General features: G+C 42.9%; 1 long non-coding RNA gene across 4 annotated transcripts; it reads right to left on the bottom strand.

Annotated features, from left to right (window-relative positions):
- Positions 1–516: 516 nt before the first annotated feature.
- LOC137249960 (uncharacterized) lies at positions 517–14,555 on the bottom strand. Of its 4 annotated transcripts, none has more exons than XR_010952648.1 (4): positions 14,537–14,555; positions 13,902–14,091; positions 13,599–13,829; positions 517–984 (listed from the first exon to the last, which is right to left on the bottom strand). It is a non-coding gene; the product is annotated as an uncharacterized lncRNA (long non-coding RNA). The 4 variants fall into 4 exon arrangements; XR_010952647.1 differs by lacking the exon at positions 14,537–14,555 and adding an exon at positions 14,370–14,482; XR_010952645.1 differs by lacking the exon at positions 14,537–14,555 and adding an exon at positions 14,166–14,358.
- Between the last annotated feature and the right edge of the window lie 1,948 nt (positions 14,556–16,503).

The following is a 16,503-nucleotide window of genomic DNA, read 5'->3' as shown; positions in this document are numbered from 1 at the left end:
CAGCAATGTAAAAGTCATTAAGACGATAATTGGTGACCAAGTTATTGGTAACGCTTAAGTAAACGATTAGGTAACGGGTACCTGTCTTGTAGGGTTGTATCACTCCTCCCACCCGGGTACCTGTCTTGTAGGGTTGTATCACTCCTCCCACCCTACAAGACAGGTACCCGTTACCTAATCGATTACTTAATCGTTACCAATAACTTGGTCACCAATTATCGTCTTAATGACTTTTACATTGCTGTCGTGAAAAAGGTAACGCATGCGCTCTCTCAAAATAGTGTACGTGTGACTCGCTTTCTCGCTCTTACCTATTGTGTTTTCGACATTCCTTCTCGCTCGATGTTATTTACATTTTTAAGTTACTTCATTAGGTATGTTTTCGTTATCGCTAACCAAAACATATGCAACAACAACAAGACGGGTAACTGGCCTATCGGTTACCAGTACCGGTTACCTTCTGTCAATTCGCTTTTTATATGAATGAAACGCGTCCCTTTTGTTTAAATAATATTTAATTATGAATAAATTATGTATACAATGGTTTTTACAAATAATTTCCTTAATTTTCTAGTAAACCTTACATATGTGCATATTTATATGTACAAACTACATATGTAAAGACAAACTCATTCGTAGTCGTGCCCTTTCTGAAACCATTTTGAGTTTCGAAGCTCACACTGATGGTGCTCAATTTTTCCTGCGCGGGTGGTGTTGTTAGTATCAGTTTGCATAGATATGAGTGTTGTAGATATAATACCGGAATATATGCAGCCCTATTTCGTGCTATCAAAGTCGATTTGCAGGTGATGTTGAGCCTTTGAACTTGACCCTTTCCCATAATATGCGTGGTATGGCCTTATATGTGATACTAAAAAGGCCGAGGGACAGTTGTCGCAGTTTTCTTGTAGTTTGAGCAAATGTACGTTCTTCTTACAGCCACAGCTGGAATATTGCTATGCCCACATCGCCAAATCGAATTACCTAGAATGAAAAAGAAACGAATATCAGTAAGGATAGATAATAAGTTTTTAATATAACCGGAAGTGCTTAATAAATACAAGATACTCAAAGGGATTTCAGATAACCAGAATCAGGACCTGTAAAGTAAATTCAAGTGAACCTCCATCATGCCAAGGCATCTTCCGGTAGCGGGGGTACCCGAAGATTATAACAAGGGATAATTGATAGATGTTGGGGTAATAGATAGTAAATTAGGCTTGCTACAAAAACAAAACCGAATAAATGCAGATGACTCTTTAATCCATTATGCGAAGTTCTTTGAATGGATGTGCAAATAGAAACGGGCAAAGTACTACTAAAACTGCTTTCCCCGAGTAACCCGGGAACGAATTGATATGACTACGTCTATTCTTCTTTAGCAGCAGTGCCGAGCACCAATTCCCTTTTGGACAGGAAAGTAAACGTTTGGTTGTCTGCGAGTTTATCATATACCAGTACAAAACATACTCGTTTGCTGGATCTAAGCAGTACATATAATTTTACCAGATTTTCTGGGCTCAGCGAGGGTATCCTCCTGAATGGTGCATGTGTACCCTGCTGCCTTGCCTGGCCGCTCACCCAACAACACCAGGCACGACGGAACTTGCCTTGCTACACCCAAAGTGCACTCACGCTTCTCATGGCTCCAGCGGGTTAGTGGGCTTAGAGTATACCCGTGGTAGCTATGCCTGTCGTAAGAGGCGACTAAAATACCAAATTGATTCAAGGGGTTTTGTAGCGCAATCCTTTCAATGGGTTGCCAGCGCAATATATAGCCTCTCCAACCCAATTGTCAACGTCACCTACCCGTGGCGAATCCTGTTTCTTTAACAGTCGAGGCTCTGGCGACCTCATGTTCCTTATGGATCTACATTTGAAGGCGCTTAGTTAGCTGACATCGCTTACTTAACCGGTAGATTCTAAAATAAAAACCAAAACACAAAATATAGGTTAGGTTGAAGTGGCCGGTTCATGAGGATCTCACATAAACTGAATGAGTCCGCAGTGTACCAGAAGTTTGTTTTAACGACCAAGCTGAAAACCCTATCAAGAACCAGGACCTATGTTATAAAAAAACTCCGTCCTCTTGACAAATACTAGAAGCTTCCTAGGACTTAAGCCACTTGCTGCTTCTAGATCTGACAGCTTTATCACTCCTAATAGCTGGAGCCTTAGCCTGGCAAGCGCAGGGCACGATATTTCTCAGGGGGCCGGGTTTTTCTCGGGGGGCCCGCGATTTAGAGGTACTAAGACATTTTTTTTAATTCAGGAGAGTCCTTAGTTGTTCCATGTGGAAATTTTAAGCCGAATATCAAAAGCAACGAATATTGATAATGATTTTTTACCTGGTCCTTCGAACAGTGAGGAGACAATAAAAACATCAAACAAAAAAATATGTTTACATGAATCCGATATCGTAAAGTTTTCGTGGTAACACTGATGAAGGTTCATCTTCAAAAAGCCTTCCAACAATACCACCAACTCTGTATCAAAGTCTAGATTATTTAAACGACTTCGATATCGGTACCGCGAATAATGAGTTTTTGCGATCTGAAGAAGTCAACGAAATAATTCGTCGAGGTCATCAAAAGTGCCCTGTTATTTTTCCACGTGATTGTCATGACGAGGCATTTCCTACCTCGTTGTTAAACAGAATCTTGCCAAATGGAGAGAAAGTGGAGCGTCACTGGTTGGTGTGGAGTGCCAGTAGCAATGCTTTTTATTGCCTACCATGTCGTCTGTTAAGCACCAATACTTTAAATCGACCTAAAATTTGTTGTCCTGACGAATATTCGAAATTCCAGGTATGGAAGAAGCTATACGCTAAACTGCCATCACACGAAAATACTGAAGATCACATTAAATGTTATATTCAATGGCGATCTTTACAAAACCTAATTCGAAAGGAGGCTACAGTTGATACACTTATCAATGAACAGCTAATCACTGAAACTCAAAAGTGGAAAGAAATTTTATATAGAATTTTGGACACTATTTTTTTTTTCAAAAAGCGAAAGGATGGACATTTTTTGGGCATCTAAGATCTCATAAGCCATTATGATCCGATACTTAGAGATCATTTGGAGAAAGTTAGGATTTCACAATACAAGCACAAACGTTTACAAGTTCACTATCTTTCCCCAGACATTCAGAACGAGTTTATAGAAATTTGTGCAAAGCATGTGAGGGAAACTATATTAGATCAAGGCAAGAAAGCTAAGTATTTTGCTATTATCGTTGATGCTATGCTTGGTGCTAGTCACGTTGACTACGTTCATTTTGCGCTCACTCCATTTCAATTCCAAAGCAACAAATTTACAATTCCAGAACAGATTTTGGCTTTCGTGAATTGTAACCAAAAAACTGCTCAGAAAATCGCTGATCTAATTTGCCATACATGATTGAAGATATTCGTGCACAAGGGTACGATAACGGCGCCAATATGAAAAGAGCTTACAACGGACCACTATGTCACATTCTCGACAAAAACTCGAATGCTGATTACTCGCCTTGTGCAACCCGCAGTTATGATAGCGTTTTCTTTTCTGGATAAAGTGTTACGCAAGCGTTGTTGTTCTATTCTAAAAAACAGGCAACGCCTTGCCTGCTCGCAACGCAAAAGCGTTACACTTTTACCCTGTATAAAATGGCGGTGTGGCAGTGCAACTTTGTGAAACTCTCAATTCGCTCTTAAGTTCCACATATACTCTGTTAATATGAGTGAATTTGGTGAGTTGAAATGTTCTTTGTATGCACTATAAATGTTGACCATTTTCTGGGGTAGGAATAACTCTATTGTTGTTGTTGTTGTAGCGATAAGGTTGCTCCCCGAAGGCTTTGAGGAGTATTATCGATGTGATGGTCCTTTGCCGGATACAGATCCGGTACGCTCCGGTACCACAGCACCATTAAGGTGCTAGCCCGACCATCTCGGGAACGATTTATGTGACCACATTAAACCTTCAGGCCATCCCCTCCCTCCCCATCCCAAGTTCCATGAGGAGCTTGGGGTCGCCAGAGCCTCGTCTGTTAGTGAAACAGGATTCGCCGCGGATAGGTGAGGTTGACAATTAGGTTTGGCGAAGCTATATATTGCGCTGGCAACCTGCAGGGTTGAGCTACACAGCCCCTGGAATCTGATATTTTAGTCCCCTCTTACGCATACGACAGGCATACCTACCACGGGTATATTCTGACCCCCTAACCCGATGGGGTAGAGTATTACCATTTACTTAGGCAACAATTTATTTCAGAAAAGAAAACGCTATCAATTTATGTGGTGTTGATGCTGCAGAATGTTGTACAGCTGGAATTATTTTCTTCGGCAGCACTCCACAACGATGTGATATCCTCAAAAAAAAAAAATTTACCTAGCTCTCTTCATAGTCTTTCAGCCAAAAGCCAAATTTGACTGCGCAAGCATACGGCGATGTTACCGGCATTCTCAAGTACATCAACAAGTTAGAATGTATCTTTCTGTCCTCAATTTGGTTCAAAACCCTACCATTAATGAAAGAAGCGTGGTCCTCCAAGCGAGAGACGCCACCACAGATGTTGAGGTCCGACATCTAGATGCCTTATTAGCTGATTTGAAGTTGATCAGGAACCAATGGGAAACAATTTTAAACGAATGCAAAACAGTTTCTATTCAATTGAACATCTCGCCAAAGTTTCCGGACATTCGAAAGAGAAAACCCAAAAGGCATTCTGAAGATAATTTAAATGAGATGATTACGGATGATTTAGAGTCTGATTTTAAAAACAATACATTATTGGTGATCGTTGATTCGGTAATCACTGGTATTACTGAACGATTTGCAGCTACGAGAAATTTGAACGAAAAGTTTTCCTTTTTGTGGCAATTTAAGACATGGATGAAACTACGGTTGGGTGAGCGCAGCAAAATTTGTCGAAAAATACAAGTCGGATATTTCTCAAAGCTTAGAATGTGAAATAGTTCACTTGAAACACATTTATGAAGCAAATTTTGATAAAGGTCTGTCACCATTGGAATTGGTAAATGCCGTCTATTTTCAAAATATGTATACAATTTTCCCCCAACTTTTGTATTGGTTTACGTACCTTTTGCACTTTACCTGTCACTGTATCTAGTGCAAAACGTTCCTTCAGCGTCCTTTCAAGAATGAAAGACTTTCATAGATCGTGTTCATCTAAAGAGCGAGTTTTAGGACTTGCCACGCTTTGTGTTGCATCCGTTTTGGCAAGACAGTTAAATTTTGATATTATTATACAAAATTTTGCAGCGAAAAAAGCAAGTAAAGCCACTCTTTGATATCCGAACATTCTATATTGAATAATTAAAATTTATAACCATCATTAAATTTATCAGAAATGTATGAAAATGTTACAAAATAACTAGAAAAGATTATTTGAAATAATATGTGGCTGTTAAAAGAGAATTTTATTTCTACGTTACAATAAAATAAAACAAATAGTAAATATTCTGTGTTAATTTTATTGTCAGCTCTTAGCCAAAAATCATTTAGTTGATGTGGCAAAAATTTTTTTTGATGTAATCCATCAATAATGATTTATGAATGAAACGTCATTAATTCACGTTAATCAAATGTATTAGTGTATTTTTTATAGGGAGGCCCGTTAATTTTTTTAGTCCCGGGCCCGGATTTTCTCTCTACGCCCTGGTTCGAAGACGCCAGAGGGGATTGAAGCCAGAGTCTCCGGACCCAGAGCCAAAATATCAGTACCTCTAAAAGCACATACGAGCAGCTTTCAAGCAGAAGTATTCGCCATATGTTGGTGCGCTAAGCTGAACCTTCAGCGCTGATACTCCAATGAAACAATTGCCATACTCAGTCAGACAGTCAGGCCCCACTAAAGGCAATTGTGGCGTTCGAAATAAAGTCAGCACTGGTCCTTGGGTGCACAACGTAGTACTGTTGCACTGGGTCTCAGGCCACAGGGGAGTACAGGGTAATGAGCAGGCGGACTCTAGTGTTTAGTTTGTTGCGTCCCTCCCACAAATTATCATCCTCCCAGCAGATCCATGCAGCGGGTCTGCGCCATACTCTCCTCCTCCGGGAAGGTATCGAACCCAATCCGTGTCCTTCTCCTGACCCCGGTCATGAGAAATGGTTTTGCTGCGTTTGCCGGAAAAGAATCATTTTAGGACGGTCATACGCTTGTCAGTGTGTCACGTGCAAGGGATGGTTGCATCGGACAGGTTGCTCTGGGTTTGATCACAAAACCCTACGTCCTCGTAACTTTTACAAATCTTTTGTGGCTTCTTGTTGTTCACGCCCTCATTACATTATGAGAAAATACGGCACCTGAGAACACAGCCGTATGAAGCTGAAAAACACAAGCAGGTCCTGAGTGAACTCCAGAAACACGCATCGGACCTCTACGCCAGGAATTGCCCGGTGAATCCTGTACTCAAAGAAAAAAACTAGCAGAGTAGGAACGCACTCTCCCTAAGGAAACGGGAGTCACTCTAGCCCAACTTCGATCTGGATACTGTAACAGATTAAACTCTTTCCTATCCAGAATCAACCCCGACATACAAATAGATAGATAGATAGATGTTGTGAGGTTAAGCACTGCGACCTATTGGTCTATTGTGCCCTCATTCTCTTTACAACACTTCATCCAAGCCGAGTTCTCTGATAAAATCCAGAATGGTTCTTGGCTTCAGAGAATGTATGTGACTATTTTCTAATTTGGATGATCCTAGGATCCTAAGCCTTCGTCTCGCGACTGCATCACATTCCTTCAGGATGTGTTCTGCAGACTCATCTTCGGCATCACAGAATCGACAGAGGCTACTAGCCGATATACCCAATTTATGCATATGGCTCTTTAGCCTACAGTGACCTGTGAGTATACCTGTTAAAATCCTAAGGCTAATTTTTGGGAGATTAATCATAGCCTTATATCGCTTTGAATTGTACCCTCCTATTAGTGCCTTTGCCTGCCGAGGTCCTGGACTTTCACGCCAGTGTTGTTCTCTGAAGCACGCCTCCTTTTGTCTAAATTCCTCCCTTATTGTATGTGACCCTATTGGGACCATAGGCTCGGGACCTATTGGCTTTCCGGCCGCTGCCAACCTGGCAAGCTCGTCCGCTCGCTCGTTACCATCCACTCCCCTGTGTCCAGGTACCCATGCTAGACTGATGGTGTTATTAACTCCTAGACTGTTTAACCTCTCTACGCACTCAAGGACTGTTGATGATTTAATCTCAACTGATGATAATGCATTGAGTTCAGCTTGACTGTCGCTGAGTATAGCGATTTTCTCGTTGGTATATCCCCGCTGTAAGTTTATCTCTGCACACCGGCTTATGGCAACAACTTCGGCTTGGAAGATGCTCGGATATTTTCCAAGTGGTAGGGATATTTTGGTTCGGGGGCCGACGATCCCCGCTCCTATGCCCTCCGGTGTCTTCGAGCCATCGGTGTACCATATTATGGTGTGTTCCTGGTGAAGCGCTTCAATCCTGGAAGTGTCCCACGTACATTTGTTCCCCAGCTCTATTTTGAAGCGCATCTCTGGGAAGTTGGATAAGTGGAATCTGCTCCTGCAGCTTCGCCATGCTCCGTGACTGTATCACTTTGCCTCTTCCATATCCCTCTTTAGCTATGTTTACTAAAGTTCTCCTGGCTGCCTGCTCAATTATTATATGTAGAGGCGTTAACTCAATCAGCACCTCTATTGCTGCCGTCGGGCATGTTCGCATAGCTCCCGTAATGCAGACATACGCTAAGCGTTGAAGCTTCGTGAGTGATTTTTGTACGATCACCATGGTTGTCCTTGATGCCCACGCAACGGCTCCGTACACTATGATAGGTCTCACTATCATAGTGTACATCCATCTTAGGATCTTTGGGCTGCATCCCCAGGATCTTCCTGCAATACGTCTGCACACCATTATTGCTCTTGTAGCCTTTGATATGGTATTGTCGACGTGTTTCCTCCATAAGAGCTTAGAGTCAAACTTGACTCCCAAGTATTTCACCTCAGTCGTGTACTCCATCTGTACTCCCTCCATTGTGATTTGCCTAATCCCTTCCAGTTTTCTTTTCCTGGTGAAGGGCACAATGGATGTCTTGTTAGGGTTGATACTTAGCCCTACCTCATTACACCATTCTTTCGTTAGCCTCAACGCCCTTTGCATTATGTCGCAAAGGGTGCTCTCAAATTTGCCCCTTGCAAAGATAACAATATCATCCGCGTACCCCTGACATCGGATTCCGTTTTCTGAGAGCCTCTGTAGAAGTTCATCTACTACCAGGCTCCACAGCAGGGGTGACAGGACGCCCCCTTGCGGACATCCTTTCGTTGTTTTGATCTCTACTGTACCGTCCCCACTTGAGGTTTCGGCAGTCCTCGTACGCAATAAGGCGTTTATCCACATACGGATTGGACGTTGTATCTCTCTTCTCTCGAGTGCCCGATTCACACTTTCGTGTGTCGTGTTGTCGAAAGCCCCCTCTATGTCCAAAAATGCGCATAGCGTTATCTCCCCGCACTCGAACGCACTTTGGATTTCTGTGGACAGTTGATACAATGCAGTTTCTGTCGACCTGCCTGTCCTATATGCATGCTGATCTCGATGTAGTGGCATTCTATCGAGAACCTTTGATCTGATCTCGTGGTCTACAATTTTCTCCATTGCTTTCAGAGCAAAGGATGTCAGGCTTATAGGCCTAAAGGACTTTGGGCTAGAGTAGTCCTTTTTTGCCACTTTAGGTATAAAGACCACTTTTGCTCTTCTCCACACTGTTGGGATGTATGCCAGTGCGAGGCTATCCCTAATAATCCTGGCCAGGTGTGGGATCAATTCCTCTCCCTGCTGCAGAAAGGCTGGATATATGCCATCCACTCCCGGAGATTTGTAGCTCTGGAAAGACCTTACTGCCCACTTAACTGTGCTGTCGCTGAAGAGTTCTTTGGCGAGGTTCCAATCTGTGGGTGTCGGTCTTACCTCTCGAACCTCCTCCGGCGAGGTTTCCGAGGATGCGTCCGGGAAGTGCGCTGCAAGCAGGGCATGTGCTCTTTCCTCCTCTGTCCTTGTATAGGTTCCATCGGGGAGTTTCATCGATAATCGCGTCTCCCTTTGGTCCTTGGCTAGGGCTTTATGAAGCCTTGCTGCCTCTGGAACTTCTGTTATGCCCTCGCAAAATTTCCTGAAGCTCTCTCTTTTAGCTTTCCTAATCTCTTTGTTATATGTTGTTAGATTTGCTGTGTACTGCTCCCAGTTTCCCGTGCGTCTCGCTTGGTTGAAGAGTTTGCGCACGGTTTTCCTCATTTCCGAGAGCTTCCTCGACCACCAGGGGGTTTTACTCCCTGGGCCCTTTGATTCACGACAGCTAGAGTTATACGCTTCAATAATCACACTGTTGAAGTTGTTAACCCTATCTCTAATTCCATATAACTTGTTCCTCTGTTCCTATTCTCTATAGTGGCAAGATTTTCCTGTATTGTATTTCTAAACATATCCCAGTTTGTGTTCCTGGGATTTCGCTTTGGTGGTCCTTCTAGAGGTATAGCCCCGATGACAAACTGGATAATAAGATGATCCGACATGGAGGGTTCAGAGGAAACCCCCCATCCCGAGACCAGCTCATCAGCCAGATCGTTACCCAGGGTTATATCCAGGACTTCCTCTCTAGACCTAGTGATGAAGGTTGGTGAATTCCCAACGTTGTATATACTTAGGTCATTACTAATAATAAATTCAAGAACGCACTCACCCCTTGAATTGGTGTCTGAGCTGTTCCATACCTCGTGGTGCGCATTGGCGTCGCATCCCATAATTAACGGTAATTTTGCCCGTCTGCAATATTCCGTCAGTTTCTTCACACCCTCTGGAGGGACCTCGTGGTTATCTCCCGCAAAATAGGCCGCTGCGAAGACGATGTTCCTTGGCTCTCCCTGTATTTCCATCACCGTCTGAACTGCTACGAGGTCTTGACTCATAAACTCTGTAATGCAAAAGTAGTTAATGGAATTGTTAAGCACTACACACGCTCTTGGTCTTTCCTGAGAAAGATCCCAAATTACCTTATTATTTCTCTCTTTTAGTCCTCTCACCTGACCCTTATACACCCAAGGTTCTTGGATGAGTGCTATGCCCAGATCTTCCGAGGCGAACCTGCGTGCTATTACTGCCGAAGCAGCTTTAGCATGGTGCAGGTTGATCTGGGCAACCTTTGTGTGTGGGTCGGTCAGAGCTGAAACCTTAACAGCTCGTCCTCACCGGACAGCCGCAGGGTTTCCTCTCCTTTGTCCTCTAAACCTAGGTTCTCTAAATTCAGCCCTTCCAGTAGCTCCTGTGTTGAGGGAGCTTGCGTAGGCTCCTGACCGGTGATTAACCCGGGTGTTGCGCCTATGGCTGAGGAGACGCTGGCTGGGCACTGGGTGGATGTTGTTGGTGCCTCTGGGATTTGCTCCCCAGTGATCTGCGATTGTGAGTGGGTTTGCTCCACACTAGCTGGGGCTTTTTGTTTCCAGGGTCTGACCGGGACAAAGCTAAACCGGTAGTTCACCTTGAAACCAGCTTCTTTTATTTTTATAAATGATGCCTCGTCGATAGCTACGTTTACCCGTAGGCCTCCCTCCTCGGCACTGCTGCTGATTATACGCCACAACGCGACATTTAAGAATGTGTTCTGTGCCTTCAGCAGTTTAAGCGCGAATTCCTGATCATTGCTCCTGGGGAGATACATAGTGACGGTATGCGTCGGTGGTATATCATCACCTTTCCTCGTAATAAGGGCAGGGCCCTCCCAACCCTGTAGAGTTGGTGTGATATTAGTCAGCCATTCGGCTGTTTGCTCATCCTTGCAGTCTACAAGGAGTAGTCCTGGTCTAAAATATACACCGCAGAAGGCCAGAGATTGCTTTCCCCAACCCTTCGATACCTCAATCATTATGGTATCCTGCAGCCGCGTCAGCTCTTCCTGGCTCAGGACCTCCGCCGGATATTGCCTTGGAAGCACCGCCATTCGTATGCCCTTTAAAGCATCGGAGTAGCCTTGCATTCTTGGCCTCACTTGTGAAGTTGATGCACCAGGTGCTGGCGGTGGAGCATTCGCCCTACGCGAGGTGGAAGGTGTGGGGTAAGCCCTCTGTCCCCTGGACTGTGGTGCGTCCTCCCGTCTTCCCTGACCACCTCTCAGGTTGTCAGCGGGAGCGCTCTGTTTGTTGTTACGGCTTTGTTGGTGCCCGCGGTTATATGACCCGCGATGATGCGATGCATGCTCGCCCCTCGCCGTTTCTCGCTCGCCACGCCCTGATTTCCGGGCGGGCGGGTTTTTCTTACTTGGCCTCATTCGCTGCAGTGCCTTCTCGCGTGCACTGTCCGGAGTCCTTCCTTGCTTTAGGTACCGAAGATACCACTTCTTACCTGCTCCACTTAGCCCGATTCTTCTAGGGTCGTCAAAGCCACCTGGCTCTCCCAGTTCGGGCCAGCTTGCACCATGATGCCGCTCTGTGCCAGAGTCCGCGGACGACGATGACCTTGCTCTGGCATTTGCGTTCTTATTCGGCGAACGACTTTCATGTCCCGTGTATGACCTCTTCCTTCCTCTGTCTTGCTCGACCTTCTCGTCCCTTGGATTGGATCGTTTTTGTCCCCCTGGGTACTCGCGGTCACATTCTTCACCCAGATGTCTTTTGGCCGCTGATTCTCTGCTGCTGTGTCTATGCCTATCTCTAGAGGGTGAGCGTTTGCGACTCTCCCGCTGCTCTTCCCTATCCCCTCGGGTTCTTCTTTACATACAAAACATATGTCCTGCTTATAATGTGTCCCCACATGACACCAACCATCTCTTTAGCTGTATTGTGGAATCAACGCCTCTAACACTCCTCTCATTATGGTCCACCCCTGTTGAAACTTTCTGTTTCCTTGGACTCCCGTTAGAGGACATTGGTGACAATTTGATATCTGTCGCACCTATTGGATGGGGTGAAGCACTGCTAAAACAAGAGCAGGCGGACAACCCGGAAAGAGAGGCAGGAACTGCATGACCCATCGATCCCGAGCCGTTCCTGTCAGTTGGCTTACAGGGGCATTTATTAGGAGAAGGGGGGAAAAGAGAGAAGAAAACTGGATCAATACGCCAGGTTTGAGACAATCTAAGTTACTGTTAGGAAGTTATAGCATAAGTCGCTACAGGGCAATAATAGACCTATCGAAAGATAACCGAAGAATCCCAAGAGCTTTCTTACAGGGCATTATAGACTGAGCAGCCGTATGCAGAAAGTGGGCATACTATCGAATAACACATGCCGATTTTGTGATCGATCAGCAGACGGCGGACCATATCCTCCAAGAATACGAAGCAATCTCAAAACGTAGGGCTAAGTTTATGGGCTCACCATGGCCAGTGCATTCCCACATTTAATCCCTCAAGCCAAGAACTCTGCTAGGGTTCATCAAAGAAGTCGGCTATGATGAGGTGCTGTGAAGGAGATGTGCAAGTCACTGTGCAATCCTCAATAAATTATCTGTCTACGTTCCAGTAACAAGCACCATTGAGGTACTAACCCGACCATCTCCCGACCTATTGATATGACTACATTGAACCTTCTAGGGATTGAATATTAATAATGACCGCAATGCGAAAATCTGCTAAAATTTACCATTCTCCATGGATTGCTACATATATAACTTCCCACGTTTTGAATCAGTAATGAAAAGAGCAAAATTTACTAAAATTTTAACTGGTTGTGGGTAAGGTGTTGATATCCTCTCTTAACGCAATGTAATGGCAACGGCGACGCAGGGAAAATAATAAAAATCCTATAAATCTACTGATCACAATTAATTAATCCCTCCCTTTCTATGCAGTTGTATGCATACATATGTACATATGGGTTTTGTTGTTGTTGTTGTAGCAATAATCGCCCCACCTAATAGCCGCGACCGATCACAAATTGTCATCAATATCCTCTAACGGGAGTCCAAGGAAACTTGCCGTTTCAACAGGGGTGGACCATAAGGAAAGGGGTGTTAAGAGGCGTTGGTTCCACATTGCAATTGAAGAGATGGTTGGTGTCATGTGGGGACACATTGCAAGCGGGGCATACATTTTGTATGTCGGGGTTGATTCTGGATAGGTAAGAGTTTAACCTGTTACAGTATCCAGAACGAAGTTGAGCAAGAGTGACACGCGTTTCCCTGGGGAGTATGCGTTCCTCTTCCGCGAGTTTTGGATAATTTTCGTTAAGTACTGGATTCAATGAGCAATTCCCGGCATAAAGGTCCGACGCCTGTTTATGGAGTTCACCAAGGACCTGCTTGTGTTTTTTCACTTCATACGGCTGGGTTCTCAGGTGCCGTATTTCCTCAAAAAGCTTACGGAGATGACTCCTTAAGCCCCTAGGCGGTGCTGGTTCATCAATCAGATGTCTGTTGGGATGCCCAGGTTTCTGGGTATTCTGGGTTTTGTTCTCCAAACGCTATTTAAAGAAATCAATTGGTATTTACATGAACTTCGAACTCTTTGGTATTTGCCTTCTTCAGTTGATTATCAACAAAAGCATGACAAATTATCACTAACAAATTCATACATGTTGTTTATATATTTAATATGGTAGGCAATTTATTTACCCTTTCTGGTGCGATGATCCTGGACAATCGGGCCTGACTAGACGAGATTTATTTTGCTTTAACATAGAGTGCTTAACGCGAACCATATCATGTTAGGGCACAATTTCGATTATGCAACCAATCAAAGAAATGTCGTGCTTGTAATACTGCTATGATAGCAGCAGCAGCTCCCGGTGGCGGCACATAAACAACAGTTGCATGCGGATCAGTTGCATTTTTTGCTTCGGCTACCTATTCAATTTTAATTCACATTACATTATCTACTATTGCAATTTTTAATCAATACAAATCAATATAAATTACCGAAGCAAATACTGGCAAACCAAGATGCGTAGTTCCACCCTTTTTTGGGAAAATACATCCAACCAATTTTGTACCGTATTCCAAAGCATGTTGGTTGTGGAAAGTACCTTGTTTACCGGTAAATCCTTGGCAAATGACACGTGAATCTGCATTTAATTGTAGGTTTCTTGTTGTTTTGGCATATCCTGAGCTGAATCGCACCCCGGCAGAGATGATATATATTAGAATAATATAACATTTTTTTTATTATTTAAAAATACATACGTATGAATGAAAAGCAGATAGTAAATAATGTTGCTTTGGTTGTAGCGATAAGGACATTCCCCGGGAGCGATTTAGTATGGCCACCTGAAACCTTCTAGGCCATCCCGTCGATTCTATACAACTTTCAGATTCTAAAAACGGATCTCGACACGCGTCTTTTGATACCACCTTTGTTTAGGTTGTGCACTGTCTTGAAAACGTTACCTTTTTTGGTTTTGGAAATCGAATCTTCCAATTCCAATTGGTGGCAAGAGGACTTGGCTGCCTCTAGTTATTGCGCCAGGTTAATTTAGAAGTGCCTAAACAGCTAACACACGTCACACCTAAAAGTCCTTAGCACAAGCACTTTTTTAGTTTATTAGTTTAATTACCACAATTATAGTTTTTCATCGTTTTAAAATGTTTCCCGGAATAATTTATAAATTGTCGTATTAAGATGACACTGTCATTTCGGTGACAGCAAGAAACGTCGATGTGTTAGTGGGGAGCGAAAAAAGCTTTGAATGTGTGGGTGAACTAGTTACCTCCGTCTTGTAGGGCAGATGTGAAATCTTCAGACTTTTTGATTTAGGAGATTCACCAGATCCACTTTTCGTGGACTCGCAGGAAATTGAAAAAGGCGTTTTCACAGCTAGGTGCATTGTTAATTCCAGTAACCCAATAATTATAGTCATTAACACCACGGATGATGTCAAGTATGTGAAAAGAAACAGTATTCGGAAAGAAAAACTTTCAAATTATAATGTTTATACAATTAACATGACAGAAACAGAAGCCAGACGTACGAAAAAACTAATTTCGATTTTAAAAAATCAAACACCTCAATATGCTCAAAGTAAATTAATTGACCTTTGCATAGATTATGCCGACATTTTCGCTATTGACACGGACAAAATGACTTTAAACAACTTCTACGAGCAAAAATTAAGATTGACAGACAACGAGCCGGTATATGTTAAAAATTATCGATTGCCATACTATCAACGCGAAGAAATAAACCGTCAAGTAATTAAACTGTTAGACAACGATTTGATTGAACCAAGTTACTCCAATTACAATAGTGCTTTGATTGTAGTCACAAAAAAGGATACTAATGGCCAAAAAGCTTATCGTATGTGCGTAGATTTTCGCGCAGTAAACAAAAAACTCATTGCTGATAAATTTCCACTAGCTAGGGTTGACGATATTTTAGATAATCTCGGTAGAGCAAAGTATATTTCGACATTAGATCTTTTTTCGGGATTTCATTAAATCCCCTTGCATCCTGACTCACGTGACATTACCTCTTTTAGCACTGACCGAGGTGCATTTACATGGAAAGTGCTTCCATTCGGTTTAAATATAGCACCAAATTCATTCTCACGAATGATGACAATAGCCTTTGCGGGTATAACACCCAATGTCGCATTTTTGTACGTCGACGATATTATCGTCATGGGTTGTAGTGAAGCACACCATATTAAAAATCTTTCAAAAGTTTTCAATACTTGTAGGTCTTTCAATCTCAAGCTTAACCCAAATAAATGCAACTTTTTACGACCAGAAGTTACATTTTTAGGTCATAAATGTTCAGCCAAATTTTTGTTGCCAGACGACTCCAAACTAAACGCAATTAAAAAGTATACAAAACCGACTGATGAAGACGCGGTACGACGATTTGTCGCGTTTGCAAACTATTACAGAAGGTTTATACCAAATTTTGCGTCTCTGGCAGCGCTTCTAAGCCGATTAAGCAGAAAAAGAGTTGAATTTGTATGGGATGCAAAGTGCGAAAGGGCATTTTTATGTTTGAAAGCAGCATTACTTTCACCAAAATTACTTCAATATCCATATTTTACAAAACAATTCATTATTACGGTTGATGCTTCGACAACTGGATGTGGCGCTATTTTGAGTCAAGAACAGCAAGGCGGTGATTTACCAATTTGTTTCGCTTCTTAAGCATTTAATAAAGCAGAGCAGAAAAAACCGATTATAGAGTTGGAACTCTTAGCTATTTACTTTGTAATAAAGCAGTTACCTTTATAGCACCCATTTTATTGTAAAGTCAGATCATAGACCTCCACTATACCTACTCAACATGAAAGACCCCTCTTCAAAACTTTCGAGAATAAGGCTAGAACTAGCTGAATATAATTTCACTATTGCATATATTAAGGGTAAATCAAACGTTGGTGCTGATGCACTATCGCGTATTACAATCGATGAGATTAAGGAATCGAACAAACAAATTTTAGCAGTACAGACAAGATCAATGACAAAACGGCAAAACGAAAATAACCTTCCTAGGAAAACAGACAAACATTTTTTTCTAGGCTTGAATCAGAAGCCGGCAAAC

This window comes from Eurosta solidaginis, chromosome 4 (assembly GCF_040869045.1).
Source record: "Eurosta solidaginis isolate ZX-2024a chromosome 4, ASM4086904v1, whole genome shotgun sequence".
Taxonomy (NCBI): Eukaryota; Metazoa; Arthropoda; class Insecta; order Diptera; family Tephritidae; genus Eurosta; species Eurosta solidaginis.
Note: the sequence above shows the minus strand (reverse complement) of the source record. Positions and strands in the feature narration are given on the sequence as shown.